This window comes from Ostrea edulis, chromosome 10, assembly GCF_947568905.1.
Source record: "Ostrea edulis chromosome 10, xbOstEdul1.1, whole genome shotgun sequence".
NCBI lineage: Eukaryota > Metazoa > Mollusca > Bivalvia > Ostreida > Ostreidae > Ostrea > Ostrea edulis.
The window spans coordinates 8,316,695-8,340,879 of NC_079173.1; the positions used below are offsets into that span (position 1 = coordinate 8,316,695).

Sequence of the window (24,185 nt, forward strand, 5' to 3'; positions counted from 1 at the left end):
TGTACAGAGTTATTCCCCTTATATTGATATACTTGTAGTATTGAAACACTAAAGTTTAGATAGACTATCATGTCCTGTACATTATGAAATATTTCTCACAGTATTATTGATATACAGTATCAACATTATGCAGGAAAGTTAAGGTCATAAGAATTGGTAGGATTCATGATGCCATTGATGGAATTTGAATGATATAGTGACTTGTTATTTGAATGCGTGCAGATAGGTATCCTCCTTTAATATGAATATTAACAATGATAGCTGGTCACAATGAACAGGTGCTGACTTCATTTTCATTATATAAAGATGGTGTGGGATTACTATGTTGGTTATAAAAGATTTCTGCTGTTTTCTGTTGAATAGTGTTTTCTGACTTTTGTCTTTTTTTGTATATGATACATGTGTCTTTTTTGGTAGTTTTTAGTATCCTTTATAATTTAGTCAACCCTTGTGAATGTCACAAATAATAATTGCTACCAAAGTTTTTGTGTCACATACATGTACATGTGTACTGTTTTTATACACCTGTCTTTAGACGGGACATTATGGTACAGCAATATCTGTGCGTCTGTCTGTCCTTGGTTTTCTGTTTCTAATATCATTTCTCTGTCACATATCAAGCTCAAACTTGTTATGTAGCTACTTTGTGGATCACTCTAGATCATGCTGCAATTTTGATCCATTTCGACCTCTCTTGCAGGAGTTTTGCCCCTTTATTTGAAAATTATTGTTATATGGAGGGTACATTTTTTAAGTGAAGACCATCCTGTTGTGCAGGATGTTTGTATGGATATTGAAGATGTGCATGTGACAAGGATTTTGATTTTCTTCAATATTTGAGAAAATTACAGGTTGTTGAACTTAGTCCTTCTTGAGGAAATATTACAAAGAGGGTACATAATTTTGTCCGGTTAACTTCTCCCACAATCTTCAAGTGAGGACCTTCTTATTTTACAGAGTATTTGTATGGGTATGGAAGATGTGCATGTGGCAAGAATTTTGATTTTCTTCAACTTTGAAGAAAATCACAGGTTGTTGAGCTTTGTCCATTTTGAGGAAATATCATATTAAATAAAAACGTGGTCTATCCTTATAACTCCTTTCACAATTAGAAGCTAGAGTATTTGTAAATAATTTGGAGATGTGCATAGTGCAAGGATTTTAATTCTCAACAATTCTTAATTTTCTTTAACATTTTCAATATTTACTAGTTGTTGAACTTGGTTGAATTTTGGGGAAACATTTTAAACATAAAACTCTTGGTTTTTCTACCTACCTCCTGTCACAGTTTTAAGCTAAGACCCATTATTCATATTATTATACAAAGATATTATGTCACAGCATGCTGATGGCTGATACTACGGTCTACCTGAAGCAAAGTTCTAAAAATCATGGCTTAAGAAAAACACACTATGTAAGCATTTCCATGGGTATATTATGTACTGTTTGTGGTACTCTTGTTAATTTATGAAATCTGAATATTTTTACACCATCAGTGAACAATATTCACACAATACCAATAATAGGGTTATTTTTCTGAAAATCTTTAGCCTAGTCTATTTAATTTAAACAATTTATGGAACTAAATTCCTGTAGGATATTTATTAAGTCTCTTAGGAATAAGTCAAGATTTGCTAACAAATAAATCTATAACATGTTTATTACGCATCAAATTCAAAATATACAGTGTAAATTTAAAATTATGTGCTCAACACAGATAATATACCTTATGTACTCGGCTTTAAGTCGGATTTTTGGGAGTTAAAATTTGCTCCAAAACTCTACATCTGACTTGAAGGCTTATTCTAAGAAGATCAGTATTTTTCTGGACGACATAATGCATAGTATTATTTAAACAACTCCGTACTCTGACGATTATCATATGATTAACGTGGACTGGACATATTATTTATTTATTATAAGATTATGCATGAAGTACAAATATTTTCATATTTTAATGATTTTATTTATCTTAAGTGTATATTATGGAAATTGATTTGTTAAGAAAATGAATATTGGCTCATTTGGGTGAAAACATTTAGAGCATTGATTTGAAATTGTCAACCGATTCTTGCAAAACGTTATAACGACTTATAAGCGGGTCAATGGCAAATCCCTCCAAAATTACCTAAAAGATATACATTTTAACTGACTAATAGGCAAACCGACATATAGGCAAGTACATGTATATATGGTATCGCTGATTTACAGCAGTTCTAAATGTGTATCAATCTCTGGGAGTTCTGTAGTCAGGCAATCTCAACTTTTGTTAGTCATTCAGTATAAAAACAATTGTCTGAAGTTGAACTTACCTGGACTTTTTGGTAACCTTTAGGCCTGATGCCACTTTTGCCATAAATTCAGGGATGGATCCAGGAATTCTTTAAGGAGAGTGGGTTCTACTATTAAGTTTGGTTTTCAAAGGGGGCCGGTTCCACCCTCAAAATGCTTTATTTTTTACCTTTTTTAAAGCAGAAGTTTCTAGCGAAAGGGGGTTCCAGACCCCCCACCCCCCACGCTATGGATCCACCACTAGTTAAAGTCAATTCCCTTATAGGTATAATTTTACTTATCACCTAAACAGGTTTGTTGATGAATTCACTTTTCATCTATTCAAAGGAATGTGAAATTATATGCATTTTATGATATTCACATGATGATAGTAATCTAAATTTTGAACCTAATGAAATCATGACAATCAAATTGGGTTTTTTTTCAGCTGACCCCATGTTTTGATTGCCTTTAATTTATGAAATCTTCGTTGATTTTAATTTTTCATGAAAAGACACAATATCTCTTTGAATTCCTTTATCAATGCATGGCCAGAAACCCAGTCAGTCTGACAGAAGGGAGAAACCATTTAGTTCATGTCCATTATGTATCTCCAGTGAGGGCAAACTGGGAAATTACTTTGTACGAAGACTGACCATGGCTTTCTGTCTGTGTAACATAAGCTTACATGTAGCTTATCAATGTAGTTTCCCCTTCATTAAGTATTTGAATAGTAACATAGATTAATGGCTTCTCCTTTTGTTTATCTCCCAGTTCCTCATTGAACTGTGTTTTGATGAATGCATAGCTTGGCTTCTAATTACAGTAAATATAGCATCGTGACTTTACTTTTCCCTGTGTGAATTCTTCCGTCCCCCTTTCGTTATTATTTGGACAGAAGTTTGATTGACTTCTGAGTAGTATTTTGATGTAAATTTACAATATAGATTGGCTTTTCAGTAGCATATGGATAGAAGCATAGATTCACTTTCTTAGTTCCCTCTTTTATTAGTACTGTATTTGGATAGAAGCATAGTATGGCTTCTCCCTTTGTGAATTTATCAGTGCCCCTTTTTATTACATGTAGGTCCCTACCTTTAAGAGATCAGCCTGTGTATCTGCAACTAATGAAAAGAGCACACAGGAACTTTAATATATATCAATGTTTTGCAAATTAAGTTGAGTTTGTGTTTTGTTGACCTACTTTTGAAATACTTGTGGACCTTCAAGTTAGCAAATTTTAGGGATTTAACAGTTTTCTGGCTATCCCTGCAGCTATTGAAAATTTATGCATGAACATATAACTTTGGGTTACAGATCAATTTAAATTTGTTGACTTACTATATATTTTAAAGAGATATGGACCTTGAAACTAGCAGATAATGCTACAAAGCTTGGCCTTTATGCGATACTTGCCATGACAATGAGATTTAGTTAGGTATTTGGATGGAAATGTAGGTCTCTAATTTCCCAGTTCCCTCATTTATTAATATTTGGATAGAACCATAGTTTGGTTTCTCTCAGTTTTCTCTTTTATTTAATATTCACATGGAGTCAGGACTGCATAACTAGGCCACTCCCATTATGATTTCTCAGCGATAAGATTGCTTATTGTGGCATTCTGCAAGGTGTCCCATTTATTGGTATGTAATTATGTATTAAAGAATCTATAAAAATGTCTTTCATAGGAAGAAAATGTCAGAATTATATACTTGTATTAAGATAGACTATGTTTATTATATTTATTTTATGTATATTACAATTCAGTTGAATTTATATATATTATATGTGACATGTTATCACATTTTCTCATTTGTAATGACTATGTATTTAGAAATTTCTGTCTGACAAAAGAATTCATAAACCAAATAGAAATGTATGTGTGGGTATAGTTCAAAGTTCTGTAAAAAAAAAAAAAAAATTAATTTCAGTATGTTGTCATAATTATGATAAAGATATTAATTAATCAAAAAATTATAATTACCAATTATTTCACAATGAAGTTCTGAATGAAACTAAATTACTTTTAGTGACTGTGTGAAGGGTTATACTTTATATTTTATTTAACAAATGGATTTTAAGGTAGCACATTACACTAAATTTTTATTTAGTCTTAATCGTAATATTTCTGAATTTTTACCATTTTCAATTTCTTTTTAAAATACATTTCTCTGATAAATCTTTTTTCTAACTGACATGTTTTTTGAAGATTTTATCCGTAGATTTAAAAATATTAGCAAATAACGTTTTCAATTTTCATAAATGTTTTTTTCTAAAACATTCCAACGTTTATATCTGAATCTTTTAGGCATGCTTTATTAGATATTTATAATATGCACCAATTTACAGCGAAATTTGGATTCGAGAATCTCTTATTTGCAAACCAAACACGTTTTTCATCATTCCGGGAAAAATCACAAAAAATTCATATAAAATAATCGAGAGCTTGTATCACTCTTTCGATGGTGATATCATACTTCATAAGAGGTGTTTCAACGAGCCATTAAATAAAAATTTTAGAGTAAAGAGCTACCTTAAAGCAATTGAGTTCTCTCAAACTTGCAATATCCTACAATCTTTTAGCGAGGAGAAAGATATGGTTAGTGTGTGCTCACCTCAAAAGTTGATTCCCGTGTGCATCAGGGTCAGAATAGGTCCACAGTACCCCTTGCTTGTCGTAAGAGGCGACTAAATAGGGCGGTCCTTCGGATGAGACTGCAAAAACTGAGGCCCCGTGTCACAGCAGGTGTGACACGATAAAGATCCTTCCCTGCTCAAAGGCCTTAAGTGGCGAGCATAGGCCTAAATTTTGTAGCCCTTCACCGGCAATGGTGACCTCTCCATATGGGTGTAAAATTGTCGAGAGGGACATTGAACAGTATTCAATCAATCAGTCAAAATGAATCTACATATATTTGTGTTGTTGTATATGTATAAACAATTAGTGGGATTTAGAAGTGAATGCGATATTACTTGTACTGTTCAACTGCCATTAAGGATAGAGTCGATGGATGCATATTACAAGATTATCCACATACAAGTATTTTAGACCCCTAGAGACTTCATTATAGGACTATGTGAAGAGGGTTTGGTCAGTGGTCTTGTCATGAGTCAGAATTACCCAAGTCCAGCAAAAATCAGTTGCACACGATTCAAAGATTTAACAATTTATTTACAATCATTGCAGTAAAGTATACCAATGAAAAAATACTGACTTTCCGTTATCAACGTTCATAAAACAGTGTCTATTGTTTGTTTATGGCCGGGCTGAAATCACACACAAGAATTTAGGCCTGATCGTAGTGTTGTTGATTTTTGGCTGTTATTTCCAGTCCCCAGTAATGTAATATCCACATGCATCCAATTCTCCAGAGTGCTTATTGCCACAAAATTTACATTGTATCAATTAATAGTAAAACAAAATTCTAGAGAATCCCACTTCTGGAAAATACTAAGTACCAGTAAATAAGCGTTGCATCACCCTTTTCTTTTTTTTTTAACTTTGACAAACATGCTAAAAATAGAATCTTGTCTAGGTTTCATGTATCGATCAACAATATCGAGTACAAATGTACATGTATTACACAACAGTCTTAAAGTGTGCTTGTTTTGATCTCACCCCCCCCCTTTTCATTATTTTTGCATGTATTTAGATGTTCGGTCCGTGGTCCCCAGATACTTAATAACTGGACTATGTGTAGGGTTTTGGTCCCCTTATCCCTAGATACTTCATGTTTGTAGTTTTTGTATAATGGTCCCGTGTCTCCTCCTCCTCTCCCCACCCCACGGTACCTCATCATTTGTCTGTTCTGTTGTTTTGGTCCCTGCCCCCCCCCCCCCCCCCCCAGACACTTTATAATTAGTGGTGTCTGTTGGGTTTTCGACCTATGACTGCCCGATGCATCATGATTGGTTCCGTGACCCCATATACTTCATTGTTGGTCTAATATGTGAAAGAAAACTGTTGTCCCATAACCCCTCCCTCCTACACTTAATTATTGGACTACGTGTATATGCTTTTGTCCCATGACCCTAGAGACTTCACGACGAACTATTTGCTCTGAAGGCTCTATCGGACTACGTATATACGTGTCGGCGCCATGACCCGGGAATTTCACGATTGAATTATGTGTAGAGGCTTTGACCTCTAGATTACTGGACTATATTAAGTGTAGATGTTTTGACCTCAGAAACTTCACGATTGGATTATAAGGAGAGGCATTGACCTCTTGACCTAGAGATTTCTTGATTGACCTATTTGTTCAGATCCTGTGATCCCCAGACATTTCTTGTTTGGTCTATTTGTTGTGATCCCCAGAGATTTCTCGATTGGCTTACTTGGTTAGGTCCTATGATCTCTATACGCGTCATTATAGAATTTCAGTTGTTGTTTTTTTTTTTTTACATATGTGTTCAAGTTGTGACCCCTTGTCTAGAAGGCTTTTCGAATGGTCTGAGTGTGCAGGGTTTGATTCCAGGAATAAGAACCATGAAATTCAAAATCGTTGTGTCTTTGCCCACTCAAAGATACTACACCATTTTGTATGAAAATTGGCCATCTGTAGTTTCAGCCTCAGTTGACATTGTTCAGAAGTACGACGTCTGACGGGTTTTGATTGTAGTAGATCGCCTGAGTGACACAGCCGATGATCTAACAATAATGACCTATCAACGATCCAAACTATACTGCATATAACCTTTGTATTATTGTCTGATACGGGTATATACAGGAGAAACATCCTCAAACTGAGGTTTCTAAACTTATCAAGGAACTTTGAATGCAGAAAGGCACCCCGTATTCAAAACAAACATCTTATTCATGAAGGACCCTCACTGTCCACGTGTATTTCACACCTCTTCAACGCAATAATCAAGATTGGTAAAATCCCAACTATCTGGAAAAAAGATCTCATAGTGCATATCTACAAGAAAATTGACAAGCCCCACAGATGTCCTGACAGTTGCCGACCAATCCCTCTACTTCCATGTCTAAGAAACTTATTTGAGAAAATCCTGATGCTAAGGACTCGTCATCATATTCTACCATTAATCCAGTTTCCAAACCCACAACATTGTTTCCAACCAAGACTTGAATCCATTACAGCCTCATTCAATCTTCAAAAAACTATCTTTCACAACTTAGAACATAGAAGTCCTGTTCATACTGCCTTTCTGGATACGTTAACGGCTTTCGATACATCTAGAGACATAGTCCCCTGCTCAAATCATGTCTTATCTTTATGGACTCTCAATGATGATTGCCACACTGACAATTTATATTCATTACCATGAACCAGATAAATTCCAAATGGTTTCCCGTTTCCCAAGGAGTACGGCAAAGCGGAGTCCTTTTAACCTTTCTTTATCTAGTGTTTCGTAATGATCTTCTACAGTAACTGCAAAAACAAAGCACACAAATACCGGAATCCACAGTATAAAATCTTCAAATTCAGCTTTAGCAGGTATTTCCTGCGTAACCTTGTCACCATGGGGATTTCAAATCCTTCTAGTTACAGCCTACAGCCCTCAACAGATGGAGATTTACCCTCAACGCAGTGTTCTGCGCTTCTCTCCCTCAGACACAGGCATTAAATCCACTTCATAGCGACTTGGCCAGCAAACAAATTAACTTTTAAAAGCTTACACTCATCTCGGTATTCTTCTTGATGCAAAATAATGGATCCCAGCGATAGGATTGCCAGTGGGTGCAGAAAAGGACAACAGTCGTATTTTGCTCTTAAAATCAATGAACAACTTTATCAGAGCTATATGAGCGAGTTATCCTTCCTAGTATCTTGTTCGGAAGCGGACTATGGTGTAATCCCAGACAAAAAGGTGTTTCCTCCCTCATCATCTTTCAGCACTTTATCTGTAAACACCCAACAGACACGATCGGACACGTGCGAGTCACTTTTCAAACTTGTATCAATAGTTTCTGAAACAGACAAACAAAACTTGCAGTTCTTTGGTCGCCTCTGTCGGATGGAAACAAACAACCTCACTAAACAGATCTTTCTTAACCGGCTTTTCTCTTACATCGACTTTCTAAAACTTCATACCGGATGTGATCGATTCACTCAACAAGTATAGCCTTCAATTACATCTCCATTCCTATTTCCAAAGTGGAATGGAAAAAGAACTGTTAATACTGTTGTATCCAGCCATTTCTCAACCACTAGCAGGGGCGTAGCTAGGACTATTTCCATGTGTAGGCCCGAAAGATGAAGGTTTCACCGAGGCGCGAAGCGCCGAGTGAGGGGGGGGGGGTCGCCCCAAGAAGTTTTTGAAATATTAGGACTCATTTGCACTATGAGCATCAAAATAATTGCAACAGACATTAAATATTGTAAGATTTTTATACGGAGTCGAGTGAGTCATTGTGATCACCGTAATATATATATATATATATATATATATATATATATATATATATATATCTATCTATCTATCTATCTATCTATCTATCTATCTATCTATCTATCTACCTATCTATCTATATATATATATATATATATAACCATTATTCATATATTTTGTAAAATACATTATAAAAATTAGACGCCTGACAGAATAATGAATAATAATTTTATATCCGATTTTAAAAACTAGAAATATGTATGAACATATTATTTTTTGCAAACATCTATGGACAAAAATGTGATTGGAAAATGGAAAAAAAAAATAATGTGTAGGCACGTGCCTATTCGAGCCTAACGAAACTACGCTCCTGACTAGACACATATACCTCAAAACCCTGACGTCACACTCTTCAGGCGTAAAATTCCTACAGACGGTGTTGATACTCCACCCGAAATGTGTATAATTTAAACATCGAATTTCTACAAATGTATTTGAAATTGTTTCAACAGCATGGATAGGAACCTCTGTATTGAGAGAAGCTTGGTGGCAAACAATAGTAGAAAACTGACATTAACCCATCCGCTGATTTGTGTGGACTTGGCAGTCGTGACCTATATATGTTTCTTTTAGGTGGAAGGTCTCTGCCAGGCCTTCTCTGAACAATCCTCCAGTTTACATCTCCTTAACTTTCGTTTATTAAGGGATGCTGCAGCCTGGTACTACAGAATGTCTCGTGTAGTTACACAATTCCTTTCAACCATAAATGCACAATGACAAACCAATGTAACTTCCCAGAATAGCCTAACTTCATGTCGTGTATTTTATACTGTGCCTAATAATAACTAGTTATTTAAATATGTATTTATTTATTTTATTATCATTTTTATTTTCCAAAATTAGTAACACATGTTCACATACTATCAACACTTCCACGCACACACACACAGACGGAAGGAGTTACATATCATGACTGTTTGCACTGTATGCAAGAGAAGGAATATATAGATACAAAATATATAGCAATATAGCCAAAGGCAATATTTGAGAGGAGTCACCTCCACTCTGACCATCTATTTTTAAACAAATCATCACAGAACAATCTCCTTTCTAATGAATAATAATTATTTAGATATAAAAGGACATCATTAAATATAATGGTGCTTTTTTTTTCTTGACACTTGAAATATATATTTCTTTACTAATATAAAATAATCAGATTTAAAAACCAACATCTTTATCTTCATCACAATGTATAACATTACGTGCATTGAACATAACTGTTTTGCCCATTTTTTTCTCTCGGATAAAATCTTCCAAAAATGACCAAATTATTTCAACATTATCATAAAAAAAAAAAAAAATCAAAAAAAATGAGTGTTTAATGGTCTCTAGTTGTACAAAGTTGGTCGTCAGTAATCTTTGAAAAGTACAAACAATTTTTTACTCCCTTATATGCACAATTCTATACTGAAACCACTTTTAAGGTAGGTCACTACACTAAAACTTATACTCTTATGACACCACGTCACGAGATGGCGATTTAAATGTTTTGTGAAATTATTTGTATCGATCGTTTTGTTTGTCTATCATCGTAGCTCAGTGGATAAAGCATTGGGCTGATGAACCGCAGATCTCGAGTTCAAATCCGTCTTTTGTTCTTATGTGTTGAAATAATTTTTTTGAAAATCATGATTTTATCCAAATTTGCATATTTTCTGCCTTTTTTGGCATATACATGTATACTTATTATAAATCATCATTTATTTTATCATTAAATCAATTCGTACTGATTTGAGAAACTATTTCAGGGTGTAGTGAGCCACCTTAAGAGCTGTGTCGTTTGTCAAACATTTCAGATTAGTATACCCTCGTTTTCAGATTAGTATGCACTTGTTTCCAGTTAAAATCATCTTGTGTTAAAATATTAGTCCACTTTTGTAATTGAGACCTAAAGAAATCATATATTCTTCTTGAATCCTTCTTATCTTGACTTAAAACTTATATATAAATTCAGGACGAGCTGGTCTTACAACTAAAGTGGAATCCAGAAGGCTTACTTCCGGTATTGTATGCAAAATAGCATGCTTAGGTCCCTCATATACAGTGAAAGGTAATTTTACAGGGGGAAATTTTTTTTTATGATTTTATAAGTAATAAAAAAAACTTGCCTTGTAAATAAATCAGAAATAGAATCCCATTTTATATAGGGATTCATAAAAAATACATTTATTTTGTACCTTAATCCTGTCATTGTACCATAATGATTCTGAAAGCATTTTGTATTCTTTTGCAGATTCAAAAATATCAACAAAGTCTACGTAGATATGTATTAATGTATGCGTAAATATGGATACGTGCATACGTATGTCTGTTTTCAAGTATATATGTATATCATACGTATAGCGTATGATGTGAAATTAGCGTTTTCCCCTAATTCCGGTACACGTGGTATAATTTACCTATAACGTGTACTCCCAATATAAAAATATTCTGATACACGTGGTATAATTTACCTATAACATTTACTCCTGATATAAAAATATTCGGATACACGTGGTATAATTCATCTATAACATGTACTCCCAATATAAAATATTCGGATACACGTGGTATAATTTACCTATAACATGTATTTCCAATATAAAATATTCGGATACACGTGGTATAATTTACCTATAACATGTACTCCCAATATAAAAATATTCTGTTACACGTGGTATAATTTACCTATAACATGTACTCCCAATATAAAATATTCTGATACACATGGTATAATTTATCTATAACATGTACTCCCAATATAAAATATTCGGATACACGTGGTATAATTTACCTATAACATGTATTCCCAATATAAAATATTCTGATACACGTGGTATAATTTACCTATAACATGTAATCCCAATATAAAAATATTCTGTTACACGTGGTATAATTTACCTATAACATGTACTCCTGATATAAAATATTCTGATACACGTGGTATAATTTATCTATAACATGTACTCCCAATATAAAATATTCTGATACACGTGGTATAATTTATCTATAACATGTACTCCCAATATAAAATATTCGGATACACGTGGTATAATTTATCTATAACATGTACTGCCAATATAAAAATAGTCTGATACACGTGGTATAATTTACTTATAACATGTACTCCCAATATAAAATATTCGGATAAACGTGGTATAATTTACCTATAACATGTACTCCTGATATAAAATATTCTGATACACGTGGTATAATTTACCTATAACATGTACTCCCAATATAAAAATATTCGGATAAACGTGGTATAATTTACCTATAACATGTACTCCCAATATAAAAATATTCTGATACACGTGATATAATTTACTTATAACATGTACTCCCAATATAAAATATTCGGATAAACGTGGTATAATTTACCTATAACATGTACTCCTGATATAAAATATTCTGATACACGTGGTATAATTTACCTATAACATGTACTCCCAATATAAAAATATTCGGATACACGTGGTATAATTTAGCTATAACATGTACTCCCAATATAAAATATTCTGATACACGTGGTATAATTTATCTATAACATGTACTCCCAATATAAAATATTCTGATACACGTGGTATAATTTACCTATAACATGTACTGCCAATATAAAATATTCTGATACACGTGGTATAATTTATCTATAACATGTACTCCCGATATAAAATATTCGGATACGCGTGGTATAATTTACCTATAACATGTACTGCCAATATAAAAATATTCGGATAAACGTGGTATAATTTACCTATAACATGTACTGCCGATATAACGTTTTCCTGGGTGTTCTGTCGTTCTATCTACATGTATGTATCTGTATGTGATATTTATACTTATATTCTATATAATGTAAATCTCCTTTATACCTATATATCTATGTGTTTATACTTATATTGTATATAATGTAAATCTACTTTATACCTATATATCTATGTGTTTATACTTATATTGTATATAATGTAAATCTCCTTTATACCTATATATCTATGTGTTTATACTTATATTGTATATAATGTAAATCTACTTTATACCTATATATCTATGTGTTTATACTTATATATTGTATATAATGTAAATCTACTTTATACCTATATATCTATGTGTTTATACTTATATATTGTATATAATGTAAATCTACTTTATACCTATATATCTATGTGTTTATACTTATATTGTATATAATGTAAATCTACTTTAGGAGGATATAATATATTATTTTAGTTCTTCTTTTTGATTTCCTCTTTTTATTTTTAAACTGACGTCTGCTTCAATTTTACTGTGCTTCTTTCAACGAACTATACCGCATATAGCTGGTTGTATTGATAACGTCTTATATATATATATATATATATATATATATATATATATATATATATATATACTAACCGTGTTGGTGTTTGTTATAATTTTTTATCCTTTTAGCTCTACAGAAAGGTGTGTGTCTTTAATCTACCTATGTAAGGTGTACATTTCATGCAAATTATACAATTTCACCCTAAGTCATCAAGCGGATTAAAATTAAGAATACCAATCATTAATTACTCGAAATTGTATTATTTATTGTACCTAGTTTATCATACGGACAAAAGTTCGGTCCGATTTTTGACACCGAAAAATAGTGTGTAACACGGCATATATATACCTTTAAATGTTGATGTCGATGAATTCTTTCACACAAAGTTCCGCCGGATGCATCTGTCGCGTGAAGTTACAAATTTCCCGATATGATCTATTTCCCAAACTTGTCATATTCTCACAAATTGACACAAACTCGTGATACCGCTTTTTGCGCGTTTTTTTTAAATACAGATTTTTGTTGTTTTCGTAGTTGTTTATGATAAAAGACTGTTTTATCAATCCATGATTCTATGGAAAGCTTGTCTTTCTTTTTTTTTTTATTTTTTTTTTTTTTTATAAATAACGATATTTGAACAGGTATTTTGCGTATTTACCTGTATTAAAAAAAATAATAAAACACAGCAATAAGCTTTTAAAAATGGTTTTTAATGATCTATGAACTTTATTTTCAAATCCATTTTCACCGTACTTGACCTTTGAATAGCAAATCCACGAAAATTAAAGCCCACGATTTACGGATAATATCAAAATATGTAAAATTGTGACATCTGATTTTTATTATTGACTATAATTGGTTATACGCGAGACTTAGGCTTGTACAGTCGTTGATGGGTTTTTGTTTTGTTGTTAAGGAATAAATGTCAACTTTGTAGTCTAGGAATATAAAATAATGGAAATAAGGGTATACCGTATATGTTGGATAAGGGTGGACATTACTTATAGTTTGCTTTTATATCCCTCGTAATACAAAAAAAAAAAAAAAAAAAAAAAAAAAAAAAGAAAAAGAAAAAAAAAAAAAGCCCAACAAAAAACGTAAAGACAACTATTCTTCATTTTATAATTCTTATCACAAGTGAAAGTCTAGTATTTTTAACGATAAACGAAACTCTAAGAAAACATTGCTCTTCATTGAAAGAAGGCAGGTGTAAATCTGACAAAACATTGATAAATATGAATAAAGTGATGAGCAAGTTTGTCTCGTGTATAATCAATTTTCATTATTTCTGAATTCTGCTTCAAAATGGCAAATACAACACTTGTCTATTTAAGAAATGCGCTACGGGCGCCAAATGGGATTGTTGTGACTGTACTCAAAATCCAATTTTATGTGGACAAAAAAGACTCTTGTTCAACAAAAATGAGTTCAAATTAACAAAATTGATAACAAATCACAAAAATTAATTTTGTGATACAAAATTATCTTTCAGTAGACAAAAGTCACTTTTGTCATGACAAAATTTATTTTTGTCGACAAAATTTTATTTTGTATCACAAGTGAATTAGTTTTATTTGGAATCTAGAAAACTAATTTGCATACAAATCTGAGAAATATTCCGACAAAAATCAGTTTTGTGAGACAAAATTGAATTTTGTTAGACGAAATTGAATTCTGTAATAACAAAATCACTTTTGTCTTACAAAACTATGATTTTATAAATGATAACTTCAATTACGTAATGACCAAAATAAATTTTGTTGTATAAAATTATCTTTAAGTGGACAAAAATCAATTTTGTCATGACAAAATTCATTTTTGTACACAAAAGTCATTTTTGTCATAGCATGGATTTTGAGTACATAGTCTCGAAAAAAAAAAAGAAAAAAACCAAACCATTTTGTGTGCAAGAATTTAATTTTGTCTCACAAAATTGACTTGTTATCTCATTCGCAAATTAGATAACAAAAGTCAATTTTGTAAGCAAATAAGTTTATATTTGCATACCTAAATGACAAAAATTAATTTTGTCAAGACAAAAGAAAATTTTGTCCGGACAAAAATTTTGTCCTCTGAAAGATAATTTTGTATAACAAAATTTATTTTTGTCAATACAAAAATGAAGTTATCATAAAACAAGTATGAATTAAAAAAAAATGTAAGACAAAAATTATTTTGTTATAAGATAATTCAATTTCGGGTACACAAAATTGATTAAGATTACAAAAAACATCAAGACACCCCCTATAAGCCAGCGTGAAAAATCGCAATTCATATTTTCACGTGTTTTTGAAAATGAAACTTATTTCTTATATTATACAGTCTATTTTCATTTCTGTAGGTATTCCCTGTCATTAAAATAGATGTACTACATGCATATTTCTCAAGCTTCATAAACGCATTGTTTACAGCTGTAGTGTGCTCATGAGGAAATGGCTATCATTACAAATTGTAAAGTTATAAAACACAAAAGCATTGGTCGGTTGTTTGTTTTACGTCCTGTCGAGAATATTTCACTGATATTGAGACGTCACCAGTTGTAGATGAAGTACTTATGCTTAGCGCTCAGAGCCGTATAAGTGAGAAAGTGTCCCAGTTTACTTTCGGAAGGTTGGTGGTCTCTTCCCAGGTACATTGTATCTGGGTTCTCTCTTCCACCAGTAAAAGCTGGGCGCCAGCAGATAACTGAAAAATTGTTGAGAGTGGCGGAAAACAGCAAAAATTCAATCAATAAACAGGGCCGTATCTTTAATATACCAACGCCTGCCGCAACACGGGACCTCCGTTTTGAAGGTCATATCTGAAGGACCCGTGGTTCTCACTTCTAAATGCCGAGCGTTTGGCGAAGAAGCATTCATTCACATGTTCATTGTATGTCCTTCTATCGCCTGACCTTGGTGACTTTTCACATGGATTACTCAAATCAGTTCAGCTGATGATTATGCAAAAAAGAAGAAAAATTAAATAAATAAATAAAAAAAAAAATTCTCTTGATATATCTGTGTTTACTACACGCATTGTACATATTGTTGACAATGTAAATCTAAAAATATGGGAGCCACTACCAAATGATAGGCAGGTTTTTACAGATGAAGTGGACTAAACTTTGCCGGATATTTGACTTCATCCCAGATCTTCGTCTAAACACGGTGTCTGCTGTTTTATTCCCTAATCATATACTGTGATCAGAGAGATAGTGAAGGCCACAATTTGTCTTCATCTTACAAGAGGGTGTCACCGCTGCACAGTACTTGATGCAACACTCGGAGCTGGAGAGGGATAAGTGGTCCGCGATTTCCGATCTTAGTCCAAGATTCACGCGCCAAAATTCCATAGCTCTTAGTCAGAATTTGTCGACGAGTGATAGAAGAGAACACACGTCGATATTTTTATCAATTTGTTACATCGTTTTGTTAATCAAAGTACAGAATTTACTCCTGCATGGGAGTAGAACTTCAAAGATAAATATCAATTACTGTATTAAATTATGAAAATTAACTAAAACAATACCATACTAGTAATAATACAGGGGCGGATCCAGGAATTGCGATTACGGGGGAAGGGGCACTTTATGAGACAAGGGGTCGCCTTGAGGCTTCCAGTGGGTCCAGGGCTAAGCCCTGGTGGGGGCTCAGGGGGCTCAGCTCTTGGATTTTACACATTTTATAGGGTTTGAAATATGTCTCCGATTTAAGTCATTTGTACTATTTTATATCATTTTGAATAAGGTGAAATTAGTAAAATGACGCAAATTTTAAGGGTATTTGGAAAAAATTAAGTTCTACCAATAAAGTAATTCAAGAAATCAAAAGATTTTGTCATTTATTTCTATGGGAGTAGAAGAAATTATTGCTACTTTTATCGTTTAGCACATTTTTCTAAACAAGATACCACGATTTACCTTAAATTAGGAAAATTTTAGGGGGGGGGGGGGTGGCGCCGACTGCACCCCCTTAAATCCGCCACTGTAATACATTACCTTTGTAAAATAATAGATGTCAATGGTACATGTAGGATATCTATATCACGTGGTTTTTGTATTTGCTATATCCAACGAATTGAATTGGTAGGTATATATATTATTTCAACGAATTTACTTTGGGGGCGATATCAAAAGTTTCAATGTCTGACAAAAAACTAAATTCACAAAGTTAACTATTAAATGTTCATTAAAATGTAATATTATTATGTGGTTTTTAACAATCATCTGTCTTTTTCTTTATTCCACTAAAGTGTAATCGATGTCGCACGACGGAAATTTAAGGGAGTTTTTACCACCTAACTATTTCCCCCTAACTATTTGAAAGTTTAATTTCATGTATTTTCATTTCAATTTCAGGCAAGTATGAATAGAACAAATTAGCACAGATCACAGTGATATATTTTAATGTATACATGCACACGTATTACCATTATACCATTATCCATAGGCAGTGATTTTTTTTGGGCCAAAATGCCACCGATATTCGGCTGTTTCCCCTCACTAAAATTAGCTATTTTTTCCCAATTATATATATATATATTTCCCAATTTCAAATCTAGGGAAATAGGCCATTTAAAAAAAGGTTACCGTATATTGCTGACAAAGAGTAAATACGTTTTTTTCTTCAGTTTTATTCTCCAAACCACTGCACATGCAAAAGCTTTTGTAAAGAATATGTAAAACAATAGAGGCATCCATATAAGCAGATATGCAGTGAAGTATAGATAGTTTCCAGATACACATTAAGCCATATTGTTGACACTTTAGTTTGACCGCCATTGTATGTAGGGTCAGGCTAATAACAGGAAGTGGCCAACAGTATAGGGTTTTACTAAAATCCGAAAAATACAAAAAGGAGAGACATTCTGGAAACTGGATTATTAATATAATATTTACAAGATTATGGGTACAAATGCTGGTAAATTGATAATTTATTATTTTCTTTATGAAATTAGACAATAAGTATTTCTTAGGAAAAGTAAATAACATCTATGCAAGGTGTGACTTCCAATACATATTTAATGTTAAATAATGATTTATTTTATGATTTTAAATCAGATCTGAAACAAACCTCAAACAAAATAATTGTTATTTGATTATTTTATACATCTTTACCATTTTAATTTACTATGAATGATTTTTCCCAATTTGAGGAAAATGTCGCTAATTTTTCCCAATTCAAAAGAAGGGGTGGTAGTTTGAAAAATAAAAAAAATCACTGATAGTTCAAACATTTAAGTACTAACATTTACATTGCCAATGTTTTTGTCTTTGATATCTTTACCCATTGTAATAATAACCATTTCCTAATGAATGTCATGCAGATGTGAACAATGTGTATAAATATTGACAAATATAGTACATGTATTCGAACGACTTAGAATCCCCTATGAAATGGAAGTTAAATGTAAATATATATATAAAAAACTATTTTTATTTTTTTTTTGAAATTATTTAAGGGCATGGACTGCAACGTCTTACACCAGCCCGAGGGTATCCGGGTTAGAATAGATCCCCAGTACTCCTTGCTTGTCGTATAAGGCGACTAAATGGGGCGGTCCCTCGGATCAGACCGAACAACCCGAGGCCCCGTGTCACAGCAGGTGTGGCACGATAAAGCTCCTTCCCTGCTAAAAGGACGTTAGCGCCGAGCATAGGCCTGAATTTTGCAGCCCTTCACCGGCAATGGTGACGTCTCCATATAAGTGAAATATTCTCGAGAGGGACGTTAAACAATATCCAATCAATTACACCAGTATATATCGGCGCGAAGCATCGCATTCCATGCCCTCTTGAATTTTCAAAACTGAAGTATTTTTAAGCGAATTTTCTTTTTAAAAAATTCATTTAAAGATACCATTGAGCTATAAAAAAAAATTATGAGACTTTGATATAGTTAGTTCATAATATGACCATTGGTAGGATATGTACAACGGGGGGTTGATCGAACACAGTTTTGGAATCTTCTTACCAAATGAACACCTAAAACATTTTAAATGAATCTAATAAGTTGATTATCATTCTTTCCTTCTTGATACTGAAAATGGAAAGTTATGTGTGACAATATTAAACAAAAATCATCTAAAGTTGTTTTAGATAACTCTGTTTAGCTGATCAAGATATAGGGCTCACGTGGGATGCTTACTCCTCCTAGGCACCTGATCTCATTCCTAACTAATTACCCAAAAGGGATGAAAGGACACATAACGATTTAGAGACTCAAATACTAATTTCTTATCAATATTGATTCATTATAGTACATAAATTATGCTAATAACAAGTCTTTATAAATATACAAATGTCTTATTATGTCTATTTTTATCTAAACCACATTAACACAGGTGTTTGATGATTTATGATAACGATGTTAATTTGGGTAGTTAGTGGCACTGATCAAAATGACTGTGATAAGTGAAAGTACAGACGGTTTTAAAAATTTCAGTCAATTGGAGCTATTACGGACTTCATTTTATGAATTGGGGGAAGAAATAAAATTTAGAAATGATATCTTATGCTGCACATTCTATGTAATAGCTTGTTGCAATGCTCAAATATTTTCTTTTGTCGCTTTTTGTCGCTCAAACATTCTGTTTAGTCGTATAGTGCCAGGGCCCAGCAGAAAGTCGACCAAAATATAATAGGTATTTTTCCGAATTAATTTCTGCATATCTTGGGAAGTATACGAAATTTCAGGATGAACTTTGGTAGTAATGTAAATTGATTATGTATGGATATATTAGAATACAAAGTAGAATCTTATATCAATTGGTTTATTGTTTTTACATCGACTAACTTGGGTACCCTATATATACAGTAATATACCTTTACTCTTTAAATAGTAAATTCAACCCCAAGCGATACAAATGTTTGTGGGTTGTTGTTGTATAGTGTTTATAGCGGGAAGTTCGAGAATATTCCACTCATATGAAGACGTTACCATTGCCAGTGAAGGGCTGCAAAATTTAGGCCTATGTTCGGCACTTTCGGGCTTTGAGCAGGGAGGGATCTTTGTGGCATACACCTGCTGTGACACGGGACCTCGGTCTTTGCGGTCTCATCTGAAGGACCGTCCCAGTTAGTCGCCACTTACGACAAGCAAGGGGTGCTATATGTATTCAACTCGGATCCCCACGGGATCCTGTATACATGTAGGTTATCACGATAGTATATAGTATCCATAACAACCCCTTGTAAATACAGAATAAATACAAACCGAGTACTGCGGTACTTGTGTTATAAAGAAATAACCGCAAAAGTTGAAGCAGTTCGAGGAATACTCAAGTTTATCTATCGCTAACAACATTTTATTCTCCGTGCAGTTTATGCTTTGATCACACAAACAAATTACAGCATGTATTGTACACTTCCGGTGAGGTGTTCGTATCCATTTTCATCCACATATTAAACACTTCCGGTGTGGTTTTCTCGTCCCTTTCACGTCCATCGTACCATATCCGCCCGCCTCACCAAAATAGATAGAACATATTTGAATGAACAGATAACTCATACATTCATTATTCATTAGGGATGTGTTGTGCGCTGTCACATAACACCCACCATCTCAGATTTGTCATAGAACTGATTAAGGTAGTACTCTACATCGTCATAATGGCTGACTTCCTTTAAAAACATGGATGACAAAATCGATATCAGCAATATTTGACTTTTCCTTTTCCATTTAAATACCTAGCCGAGTAGCTCAGTAGGTTAGAATACCGACTGCTGAACTGTAGGTTGCAGGTTCGAGTCCAGCAGGGGTTTTAAATTTTTTTCAGATTACCTTCTACTAAAACTGTATTTTTTGACAAAATAAAGTAAATTTGAAAATTTTCAAATTCAAAATATTGTTGTATATATCCTACACTTTTCATCTACATCAAATTTCTCTGGTGTAGCATAACTCCTTAATATGTGATCACTTTAGGCAGGTCATCATTTTGAACTTTACATCAATATCTCTTCTCTCCTCTGTGTTTGAACTTTTATGTTAGTGCATTAACCCTTTAAAACGTCTGAGTAAGTCATATGTTCGTGACTGTACTTTGAAAGGGGATTTCATAATGTTTTGATCTCAAGAAGTGTTAGAAATACGCAAGATATAATTTTAAATTTGAATGGATAGAATGAATTCATCTGTTTAATATCTAGTGTGTATTAAAAGCTTCAAAGCTAAGGTATATCAACTCATATCATCAGAAAACGCTTATTGAGGTGTTTTAACACGGGTAGCGGTCTATTGAGGCCTTTAATCACCAGGTATCGGTCTATTGAGGTGTTTTATCACCAAATATCGGTTTATTGAGGTGTTTTAACACGGGTAGCGGTCTATTGAGGCCTTTAATCACCAGGTATCGGTCTATTGAGGTGTTTTATCACCAGATATCGGTTTATTGAGGTGTCTAATCACCAGATATCAGTTTATTGAGGTGTCTAATCACCAGGTATCAGTCTATTGAGGTGTCTTATCACAAGTATCGGTTCATTGAGGTGTCTTATCACTAGGTATCGGTTCATTGAGGTATCTTATCACCAGGTATCGGTTTATTGAGGTGACTTATCACCAGGTATCGGTCTGTTGAATCAAACATAAACCGGGCTCGTTACAATGTATCTTGTAATCGTTTGCGGGGCTCGTTATAATGTATTTTGTAATCGTTTGCGGGGTTTGTTACAATGTATCTTGTAATCGTTTGCGGGACTCGTTACAATGTATCTTGTAAGCTTTTGCGGGACTCGTTACAATGTATCTTGTAAGCTTCAATGTATAAAAAGTAATAGAACAATCGGTTGCTTGTTGTAATAACTAAATATATAATATTTATGATGAAGTACACCTATAGAAGTTTTGATGTGCTACAGTATTAACAATAATTCATCACTAAACAAACTAAAGCTAAGTTTTCTTCACACAATATCCATACTATATGCATATGACGTCCATATTGCAGGTAATTTATTCCTTCATACTTTTTAAAATTAATCATGGATTTTATTGTTTGCAAAAGAGTTCAAATCACTGTTAAGGGTGTTGTTGGATTTAACACATCATTCTAGGCCAACTGTGCCAGAGGAATCCCTATTAATCATTTTGCCTCTGTAAACTAATATACATGTAGATATCTTTTCAGCTTTTCATAAATTTAGAGATGAAACTAAAGATTTGTAGATTCATCTAATTATTGTACATTTTACCTGTTAATTATTATCTTGCATAACATATTGTAATAGTTTAGAAGAGGGATTCGTAAGTTGTTAAGTTCACAATAGTTTTGATTTGATCGATAACATATGTTCAAAACAAAACAATTTTCTTATTTTTCAGAGGAATTATACACACAATAGGAATTTTTAAAGCTAAAATGCTATGAATATTGGTAAAATTTTATTTTTTTATGATCATTCGGGTTTTTATGATCAGGAAGTAGATTATGATTACATAGTGACAGAGTGGGGTGGAGATATACCGGCATCCTCTTGCCCACGTGTCTGTTGATTAGTGGTGTACAAGATTTAAGCCATATTTTTGTATCCTATTTCTACCAATTATTTTATTTTAAACCAATATCCTCGTTCAACCTGCGGGAGGCCGGGGTTCGAATCCCGGCCGCGAAAGACCTAAGTCGTTAAAAGAGGTAGTGACAGTTCCATCGCCAACGCTCGGCATCAGTTGTGAATGTCAAGGGTCCACGGAGATGACCTTAAAAACGGATGTTCCGTGTCGCAGTAGGTGTGGCACGCTAAAGAACCCTCACTGCTCAAAGGCCGTAAGTGCCGAACAAAGGCCTAAATTTGAAGCCCTTCACCGGTCTTGGTGACGTCTCCATATCAGTGAAAAATTCTCGAGAGAGACGTTAAGCAAGATACAATCAATCAAGTGGTTCATAACGTTTTTAAGGTTAGATATGCAAAGTCAAGGTCACTGTAGGAGAAATTCTATGGCGGAGATCTGACTGCATATTGATTTTGGAGTTCAATGGTCAAAGTTCAAATTCACAACTCTCTCTCTCTCTCTCCCTTCCTCTCTTATATATAATACAGACCATGTTTTAAAAACTGATGAGCACTGAAACGGACCAGCTGTAATAGTCGCCACAGGCTACCCTAGCCAATAATCGTTCAACTTCGTAGCTGCATATATATATATATATATAATATAAGAAGAGAGCTACGTGGGACTAGCAGACACCGGGTTCAAATTAAGATACGCCAACCACACCCATTCATTCCGTAATCCCACGAAAAAGAATACCACCGAGCTCAGCAAATTCATATGGACATTGAAAGATAAAAATATTGACTACAAAATCACGTGGGAAATTTTAGGAAAAACATCATCATACTCAAACATTTCAAAAAAGTGCAACCTATGTATTCTAGAGAAATTCTTTATAATATGTCATCCCGAAAAATCTTCATTGAATAAGCGTTCAGAACTTGTCAGTACTTGCCGTCATTCCCGTAAATTTCTATTTACTTAATCATGTTTAGCAACTATCCAGTATGTTTCTGTGTAACATGTACTCAGTCATGTTCGTGTTTTTCATTAGGTGTCATTTTTCTCCTGACGAGTGAGGGGAAACTATCCCCTTACGAAACAGCCTGTAGAGAAATAAATGATATTATGTGATTGAAATCCATCTGATCACCAATTTATATATATATATTGAATAATTATATTTTCCCGCGTTTCGTTAGTAATAGCGGGAAAATGTTGTATTGACGGTACAGTATATTGTACAGGTAGAATGGAATGATCCATTATTAGCCAATAGAATGTGAGTTAGAAAAACAGGTTTTCGAGCTGCAATTCAGGTATTCACTTCTAGCCGCCGCTCGTCACGAGATAGACGAAACTTAATGGATAATTAAATCTTATGTTTTCATACATGCCATGCAAAGGTTAAACATTTACAAATAAGTTGTGAGGTCCGTTCACAACCCCCTGCATCCAGCGGCACTTGACAACGGACACAGGTTTTCTAGAGTTTTTTGCGATTTTCATCGTTTTATTTCTAGTTTTTTCCTGGCCGGCCCTGATGCTATATAGAGGGGATTTGAGGTATATTTAAAAGTATTGATATTTATGTATTGTTCATATTCTGTATATGGAGTTGGAAGGTTATCTTAATTTTTGTATATGGGAAAACGACTTGCTTTTCCGCGAATTGTGTATTTAGAATACAATAAATTACGGACGTCCAGCAATCACGGCTGGCTGTCAGGCAATGTATG

General features: G+C 33.5%; 1 protein-coding gene across 1 annotated transcript in view; it reads left to right on the forward strand.

Annotated features, from left to right (window-relative positions):
- The window catches only part of LOC125666707 (ATP-dependent translocase ABCB1-like), a 108,848-nt gene extending 104,543 nt beyond the window's left edge, over window positions 1–4,305 (forward strand). The window contains exon 33 of the mRNA XM_056151838.1: window positions 1–4,305. This exon is cut by the window's left edge and continues 1,902 nt beyond it. The gene's annotated coding sequence lies outside the window, so the exon portion shown is untranslated.
- The last annotated feature ends 19,880 nt before the right edge of the window (window positions 4,306–24,185 follow it).